The sequence below is a fragment of the Anabrus simplex genome, chromosome 1 (genome assembly GCF_040414725.1).
Source record: "Anabrus simplex isolate iqAnaSimp1 chromosome 1, ASM4041472v1, whole genome shotgun sequence".
Classification (NCBI taxonomy): domain Eukaryota; kingdom Metazoa; phylum Arthropoda; class Insecta; order Orthoptera; family Tettigoniidae; genus Anabrus; species Anabrus simplex.
Genome location: NC_090265.1, coordinates 1566587962 through 1566596594, shown reverse-complemented (window position 1 = coordinate 1566596594; position 8633 = coordinate 1566587962). Strand labels below are relative to the sequence as shown.

At 40.5% G+C, this 8633-nt stretch overlaps 1 long non-coding RNA gene across 1 annotated transcript; it reads right to left on the bottom strand.

The window, feature by feature from the left end:
* Positions 1-5823: 5823 nt before the first annotated feature.
* Positions 5824-8426, bottom strand: LOC136880890 (uncharacterized). The gene is made up of 2 exons (XR_010860962.2): positions 8294-8426; positions 5824-6044 (listed from the first exon to the last, which is right to left on the bottom strand). It is a non-coding gene; the product is annotated as an uncharacterized lncRNA (long non-coding RNA).
* Positions 8427-8633: the final 207 nt, after the last annotated feature.

The window sequence follows — 8633 nt, the reverse complement described above, 5'->3', positions numbered from 1 at the left end:
CAATACATGGGAGGATTTTTCAGTCAAATATTTAATTCCCGTCCACTTGAAACTGGAGGTACCGTGGCTATGATAATTGAAGCTAGCTAATGGTGTGTTGTATTTTACAGCTCCATCTGTGGAGCAGTTGGATTTTTGAACGACGAAAAAAAGGACATTCGTCATGATGTCGCCTTGTAGTTACACACTTGGTGCTTACACCACAAAATTACGAGGCATGTTTTCTAACTAAGTGCCGTTTTGATAGAGGAAAAAGTAACGCAATGTTTTAAACAAATGGTTTTTTTTTTCATGTAAGTCTGTATCTTAAACTACTTCTCAACATTAGTTCGAAGCATATTAAGTCACTTTTCCTACCGTGGAACCAGTTTCTGAATTCCATCTTCATAGAAATCTGCCACCTGATATGCCAACCACTGCAGCGTGGTCGTTTTTAGGTCATCATCGTCGCGGCGCTGACCTCATAAATGCCTTTTCAAGTGCAGGAACAAGTGGTAGTGACCAAGTCTTCAGTAATGACAGACGTCCGCTTCTCCTTGTGGGCAGTAATACGACCTTCTTTAAATGCTCTAAACCATTTTCTTTCCGTCCCTTCGCTCATAATATGTACTCCATACATTTCACTAATCTGACGATGAATTTCAACAGCTTTCACGTCTTTTGCATTTAGAAAACAGTTCATAGCGCGTACTTCACATTCGGCAGGACCGTTAATTGTCAGAGGCATTTTCAAAACGCACAAATGAAATGAAATTAAATGAAGTGGAGTATGGCTTTTAGTGCCGGGAGTGTCCGAGGACATGTTCGGCTCGCCAGATACAGGTCTTGACGCTCGTAGGCGACCTGCGCGTCGTGATGAGGATGAAATGATGACGAAGACGACACATACACCCAGCCCCTGTGCCAGCGAAATCAACCAATTATGGTTAAAATTCCCGCCGCTGCTGGGAATCGAACCCGGGACCCCTGTGACCAAAGGCTAGCACGCTAACCATTTAGTCATAGAGCCAGACTTCAATGCGCACAAACAAACGTAAATACGGGCGAACGATTCCTTGATGGCGTTTGTGGCTGGCTTACAGATGTACGCAGTGAGTGCGCATGCTTTGGACGACGACCGAAGTTCTGCAGAGGCCATGTTTAACATGTTTCGTTATTAAAACCCTGCAATAGAGTCAGACTGACACGCAGGCAGTCTAGGTGGCGTCGAATAAAACGCCTGCACGTGGTAAATGAGGCCATATTATTAATGTTATTATTGTATGTATGTTGGGTATTCAGCCTGAAGGCTGGTTTGATCTTCGACACCTCCACCAACAGCTGTCATAGATAGCCTAGATGTCACTGAAGAGGCATACTAGGAAAATGAGGAGTGAGGTAGTTTCCCGTTGCTTTTCTCACTGAGCCAGAAGTTGCTGTTACATATCAGTCTGCCAAGCCCACTGAAATGCATGCACCAACCGACCCTATGAGCGATATTTTCACATCATTCATAACAGGGACAGGCTGCATAAGGAACGGTATTACTAGCATCGCTCATACCTCGGTCACTTTCATATTGTCAAAGCCAAGGATGAGACTGAGACAGGTCAATGAAAGTAACAAGTGTATTCTAGCCCATACCAAAACACACAGTGCTCTGTAAATACTACATCCTGCCAGCAAAGGCATATTATTATTATTATTATTATTATTATTATTATTATTATTATTATTATTATTATTATTATTATTATTATTATTATTATTATTATTATTATTGTATAGATCCTTGGCTGAAAGGTCAGCGCACAGGCCTTCGGTTCAGAGGGCCCGAGTTGGATTCCCGGCTAGGGCGTGGATTTTAATTTTGTACCGTTTATTTCCCTAGCTCAGGGACTCGGTATTTGTTTTAGTCTTAATACATCTCTCTTCATCTATAAGCAAGACTTCATCCTACCAACCACCCCAGAAACAGGCACGCAATATTGAATACATACCTCCACATAGGGTTGACGTCATAAAGGATATCCGTCCGTAAAACTTAGCCAAATCTACAACAAATTCTTCTTCTTATCATTATTTCAAAGCGGAGTGGCCGCGCGTGTTAACGTGCTACGACTATAGAGCTAAGCTCTGCATTCTGGAGACCAGTGGGTTCGAACCACACCGTCGGCTGTCGTGAGAATCCGAGAATGGTTTTCTGTAGTTTCCCATTTTCATGTCCAGGCAAATGGCGGGACAGTTTCTATTCATAGGACACAGCCGATTCTTTCCACCTCCAGACCCAGTTTCATTCCCTATCAATTTCATCTTCATTGGCGACGGAAATGGCATCCGACCGTAAAAATACAACAAAGAAAGGCGGCATGTAATGTCTCACCTCATTCTCGACCCTGTATCAAGAAACAGATATAAGGGGTGAACATACCTATACATTACTGGATTATTATATTATATATTCAATATTCATTTTGGGAACTATAGACCCTGTTTCAGCATTTGATTAAGTGGCGTGAAGGTAAACTGAGATTATATTTAACGTGTACAATAACCAAGGAAGGAACCATAGGCTACCATCGTCCGTAAGGTTATGAATGTCGGTATTTTATGCAACCTGACGCTCCTACATCCATGTGAAGTTTATTGAAACTGTAGAGAAACATAGCCACTTTCTCTTCAGGACGATTATCAACCCGAAGGACAAAGAATAGAATCCAGTAGCTACCGGGAAGTCATTCTGTTTTTAAAGACAGAAGTTTGAGCCGTGCACCATATGGTGCTCGCAAGGTCAGGCATATTCAACTTCTCATTGTATATGGACACTACCTAAGAAAACTAAAACGCAAGCTTGTATAGAAATTCAGAATAACCATACGTTCGCAGTATGTATCTACACACCGTAAAAGGATACAGTTTATAAGCAAACGGCTCACAGAAATTTTGAAAAGAAAAATATCGTCGCTGCAGGGACGAAACCTCCTATGTGAAATATTTTAGCTTAGAACTTTGGCCGGTAAGGTTCTGTCATCTAAGGTGCAATGTTGTGTGAATATTGTCAAGGCATTCTCGCTCTTCATGATGTATGTGCAGCGGGTCAGTATATCTCCAAAAATATTATCACATAGGAGATTTTGTCCCGGCAACGACGATTATGTTTTCATCTATTAAGAAAGGTACACAATGAATTCATTGTTATTTTTATTGTTGGTGTCATGTTATTTTTAAACAAACTCTTAATATTGAGACAGCTGAAGTAACACCAGCTTAATTTTTGTAATAATCTGGAGTTAGAGTGTAGAACTTGTTATAATTTGAATATTACAGAAGGTAAATCCTGTAGACTTGTGAATGTAAGACACTGCTGACTCTTTGATTAGAAACAGTTGTTCCGTGACCTTACCCACAGTACTCCAGCAATCTTCGTTTTATTTCTTCTTCATGGCATTTTCTCCAATGTTTTCATCTCGGTAGGTCATGTGCCTTTGGCTCAGTTTTACGGCTGGATGCCTTTCCTCACGCCAACCCTTCGTGGTGGAAGGTATTCACTTCTGTGTGTTTTAGTGGTGTAGGCAGTATGGTGAGTTTCATGTAGATGAAGGTCTGTGTATTATGACGAACACAAATTTCCAGTCCCCGAACCGAAGGATCAACTGTACGAAGTTATAATCCCCGACTGTCCCGGAATCGAACCCGGGGCCCTCGGAACAGCATCCCCAGAAATGCTGTGACAGTTTTCAGTGCACTTGGTCTCAGAAATCTCAGTGTCACAGCATTTAACGAACATCGCCATGCAGAAGTGAGGAGAGACAATTGCCATGACTTGTGCCCACCTCTCGTAAGATCTTCCATACCTTTAATAGCTCTACTCAGGCTTATTCGTCTACCAATAGCGTTCCATGCCATCTCTCCTCTGACAGCTCGGAGCATAGCGCTTAGTCGAGGAGGTCGTCTTCTTACTTCACAGTAGTGGAATCCTTCACCCACCCCTGTAGAAAAGGATCAATGGGCCTTGGGCCACGAAATCAAGGGTGCTAATAGTAGTAGTAAATCATATTACAAGTGTCGCTTTCATGAGTACACTATAACTCCAATTATACGGAGTAATTGTGGATTGACATTATCCGGTTATGCAGAAATATGGATAACTGGGTCATAACTCTACATCGGTCTAGCAACATTTTTCTGTATTGTGAAATTGTTGTAGGGAACTACATGTATTAAATAACAAAGATTTCAAATATCTGAATTCAAACGTGTTTCTAATACAACACACAATGAAACATTACATCGAACTCTTCATATTACACTATAGAAAATAACTTTACTTATGTAGGTACATTCTAAAACATTTTTTTAATTTAAGCATATCCAGCAAAGTTACTTGCTCTGAGGTCGATACTCTCTTGCTTGCATGCAGGCTTCACAGGCTCTTGACGACGAGAAGCTGGGAATGATCACGTTCAGTTTATCGCTCCATCCACTTTAGGGTGGTTTCAAACAACGTGAAAGCTTGACCAGCACTAGGTCCCGTTTTCAGTGCATTTTAAATCATGTTATTGCCATTACTGTCTACTTTCTGAGATTTTCCCATAACACTATACAATTGCACTATAGCCCAAAACATAAAATCCATCAAAATCGATTCGGATATTTGGCGTTCAGATAATTGGAGTTCTACTATATAATAGTAGATTTTACCGACCGCGCGGTTAGGGCCGTGCAGCTGTGAGCTTGCATTCGGGAGATAATGGGTTCGAATCCCTTTGTCGGCAGCCCTGAATATGTTCTTCCGTGGTTTCCCATTTTCGCACCAGGCAAATGCTGGGGCTGTATCTTAATTAAGGCCACGGCCGCTTCCTTCCCACTCATAAGCCTTTCCTATCTCATCCTCGCCATAAGACCTATCTGTGTCGGTGCTACGTAAAACAAATTGTAAAAGAAAAAAGTTAGTAGATTCAATTCTGTCTATCAATGCAATTAGTTCCTTAGCCTGACATCAATCTTTATGTCAAATCAAATTTCAACCGTAATAATAGTTTTATTCCAACTAACTACTTTTATGGTTTTAGGAAACGCGTAGGTGCCGGAAGTTTGTCCCTCAGGAATTCTTTTACGTGGCAGGAAGGCTACCGACACGAGGCTGACGGATCTGAGCACCTTCAAATACCGCCAGACTGAGCTGGGATTGAACCCGCCAACTTGAGTTCGGAATGCCAGTGCTCTACATCCTGAGCTACTCAACCTGGTATTATTATTATTATTATTATTATTATTATTATTATTATTATTATTATTATTATTATTATTATTATTATTATTAATATTGCCTGATCTCTTTCCTTATTATCTGGGAGTGTGCAGTAATGGGAATTGCCAACCCTGTGTGGAGGGATGTGCGTGTTCTCTGGTAGTTGGTAATGCATGCAAATGAAGACGTGTATTAAGACGATCACAAACACCTAGTCCCCGAGCGAGAATAATTAATCACACGCAGTCAAATTGTTATCTAACGTAAGATTCCTGGGAGATAGTGGTTAGTAGTTCTATGGTCTTACGAAGTGGCTCTAGCAAATAAGTTAGTTAATTTTTCAGCGTTTGCCAGGCGTTGAAGTAAGAATTCACGGTAAAACGATTGTATAGTATGACTGCAAATGAGGTCTTAACGCATTTCTCTACTCTCTGAGGCTGAAAGCACCCCGCTCTGGGGCCGTCAAAACAGTTTTAAATTCATGGTAGTGCCGGTATCGAACCCCGACCAGCTAGGTAATAAGATGGTAATATAAATTCTTCTTCTTCTTTCGTACGTAAAATATGAAGGATTGCAGTAGTAAAAGACCAATATTTAAAACGAAACAGAAGAGTTTATTGACAATTTAATTTACAAAGAGCCGAAGAACAGTGCTATAAGTTGCATCATCCTAGCGTCTGAGATAATATCCGCCAAGACCGTAGTTGTAGGCGTAGGGGGCGGCGTATCCTCCGTAGTATCCAGAGCCGTAGTATCCTCCGTAGCCCAGGTACTGAGCGGAGGCGACGGCCAGGAGGGCGAGCACAACCAGGATCTGAAACAGACATCATATGGGGTAAGAAACAGTCCTTTGTCTTTTATATCATGGCGAGGAAACATAAATCGTCAGCGAGGGAATGGAACCACGAAGGTGTGAAGAAAACACCTTAAATACAGTATAGTGCATGAGTGTGTAAATACGTCACCCAAACATACATTCATACAGTAGGGATCATTTTCCCACACACATGCACAGGAAAATGAACACAGCGAAAATTGTTCTGATGGACAGCATATTCATACGTGGCTGGGAGGCGTGACCAGTCTTAAGGAAAATAATGGACAACAAGAGCGTTGCGATACACGAGGTTTAGTTTCTTCAACAACAATATGGTCATTATCTCTGATGCTTTGTAAGTGGGGAGCTGGTAATTCATGTTGTCGTGAGGTCTGCGCACGGGCGCAAAAGTGGGATTATTTGAGGCTGTGATCGGGATACCTGCTCATGAACACGGAGTACGATGCTAACCCAGCATATATTTGAGGTGGATGTTGAGACATCTTCGAGAAAATTATACCCATTCTCAGTGTCACTATTTGAATTTAGACCGAACTGTTTGAGCTCTAAAGATTCATTTTTGAAATTAAGAGTTTTAATTATTATCGTGTAGTATGGCAGCACTTCACAGGTTTTAGGTGCTCGACTCCTGTGTTGGAATCCTAGGTAGTATTAAGTGTACTGTACTTAAATGTGAGAGGCCAACCTTATTAAATTATTGGCGCTTCATGGAACTTGTATTGAGGGAAATATTCCCTACATCATCGTTCTTTAGACCTCACTGTTACTAACGTATTTGTTTTACGTCGCACCGACATAGACTGAGCAGCGGTCACTTTGTAGGCCAAAGCCCGTCGGGCTGTAGCACCATGGGTTTATTATTATTATTATTATTATTATTATTATTATTATTATTATTATTATTATTATTATTATTATTATTATTATTATTATCGTATGAATTTCATTACATTCGCAAGATATCATGATGTTATTTTAGCTATCCGGAAAAAGCTTTTTTTTCACTGATGTCGCATGACGAATCAGTTTTCACTTTCTTTTCTCTCTACAAGACTGAAACTAGAGGAAAGCATTTAACTCTCAGATGATGTTATAAATGCCAAGAAGGGCTTTTTCTGGGTATTAACTAATGCTGCAATGTTTATTTGCATACACTCTTACCAGAGAATGCATTTAATTTTGTCCATGGGAACGACAAAATTTACCGATCAAGTTGGCCGTGCGGTTAGGGGCGTACAGCTGTCAGCTTGCATTCGGGAGATAGTAGGTTCGAACCCTACTGTCGGTAGCCCTGAACATGGTTTTCCGTGGTTTCCCATTTTCACACCAGACAAGTGCTGGGGCCATGGCCGCTTCCTTCCCACTCCTAGCTGTTTCCTATCCCATCGTCGCCATAATACCTATCTGTGCCTGTACGACGTATATCAGACTGTAAGAGAACAGAGAAAGTTTATGGATATTTACAGTCTCGGATTTAGATCTTATACTAATCCTATGGATTTTTACTGCCAAAATTTTGCTCTGAAAAGGCGTTCTCAAAATGTTTCTCTTTCAGTCAGAATGTTCTTGGACACTGGAAGATAACGCGATGAACAATTGAAAAATCAAATGTAAGGTACAGATCTAAAGAGACCGTTTGAATTGATTTTCCGAGGAGACAGTAGTATCAGTTCGATCTCATGGTTTGTTTGAAACAAGATATATTTGATTATTGAAATTTTATGACCATTTAGTATTCATGGCAAAATTACATATAATTATATTAACGTCACTAACCGTTCTGCAACGTCACAGGGGAGATTTTGGCTGATTGGAAAAAGCCTTACTTAGCAATGACATCTGGAATATGAACATTTGGGAAGGCATCGTGTGTTGAGAAGACAACAAGTGTTGTCAGTTTCTGATAACGGCTGTTCCCACACAATTAAGAGCACTCCAACGAGGAAGTATTTATCATTTAAAAGAATTTTTCCAATTAGTATTATTTAGCGTAATAAGATGATGTAACGACCTTTGATATGCATTAAATGAGATGTAGTATAAAATATAGACCTCAAGCAATAATACGTACCTATCTAACCAACTTACTAGTTAAATACTAACTAACTGAAACACAAAGAAACATTTAGTGAACTTCATTGAGAGGTAAGAATTACATTTAAAAATTTACAGAATTCTTTCTGTATGTTCGAATGAGAAAAATCAAGAACTGTCTTGTAACTTACGAGCTTGTACATGGCGAGTGAGCTGTCTTAACTGCAGAAGACTGATACAGGCTTTTTCTCGGTCCAGTTTATATACTAATTAAGGCAGAAGTCATGGCCTTGCGGAGGTAATACCTGGCTGCATGCCCGAACTCTGTCAGTAAAAAGAAAAGGGAATATCGTTAACAGGTTCCATGAGCCAAGTAACAACTTGTTGCAATCTTCCTGAAGGTGACACAATAGCACATGTGACAAGTCGGAAGTGGGCTACCGAGGACTGGTTGTTAAAATATACGCAGTATTACAAGCGGCCCCCAGGTCAGGTACTATTATCTGAATTTGAGTGCTGTCCACTCAGCTT